Source organism: Nestor notabilis, unplaced genomic scaffold, assembly GCF_000696875.1.
Source record: "Nestor notabilis isolate BGI_N333 unplaced genomic scaffold, ASM69687v1 scaffold19157, whole genome shotgun sequence".
NCBI lineage: Eukaryota > Metazoa > Chordata > Aves > Psittaciformes > Psittacidae > Nestor > Nestor notabilis.
This window is the reverse complement of record NW_009938153.1, coordinates 1-214: the sequence shown is the minus strand read 5'-3', so window position 1 is coordinate 214 and position 214 is coordinate 1.

Sequence of the window (214 nt, the reverse complement as noted above, 5' to 3'; positions counted from 1 at the left end):
CGCCCAGGCCCCTCCAAGCCACAGCGAAGGGGCTCCGGTAGGGCAGCGAGAGGCTGGAAAAGGGCCATGTTTTCCCAGCTTTGTTCCCGAACGCCGGACTGCTTGTACCATCTGCTCCAGCTTGTGACTGTTGGTTGCTCAAGAGCAACCCGGGTCATCAGCGGGGTTTGTTTACTAAGGAAAAAAAAACCCCTAAGGTTAGGATTTCATCCCG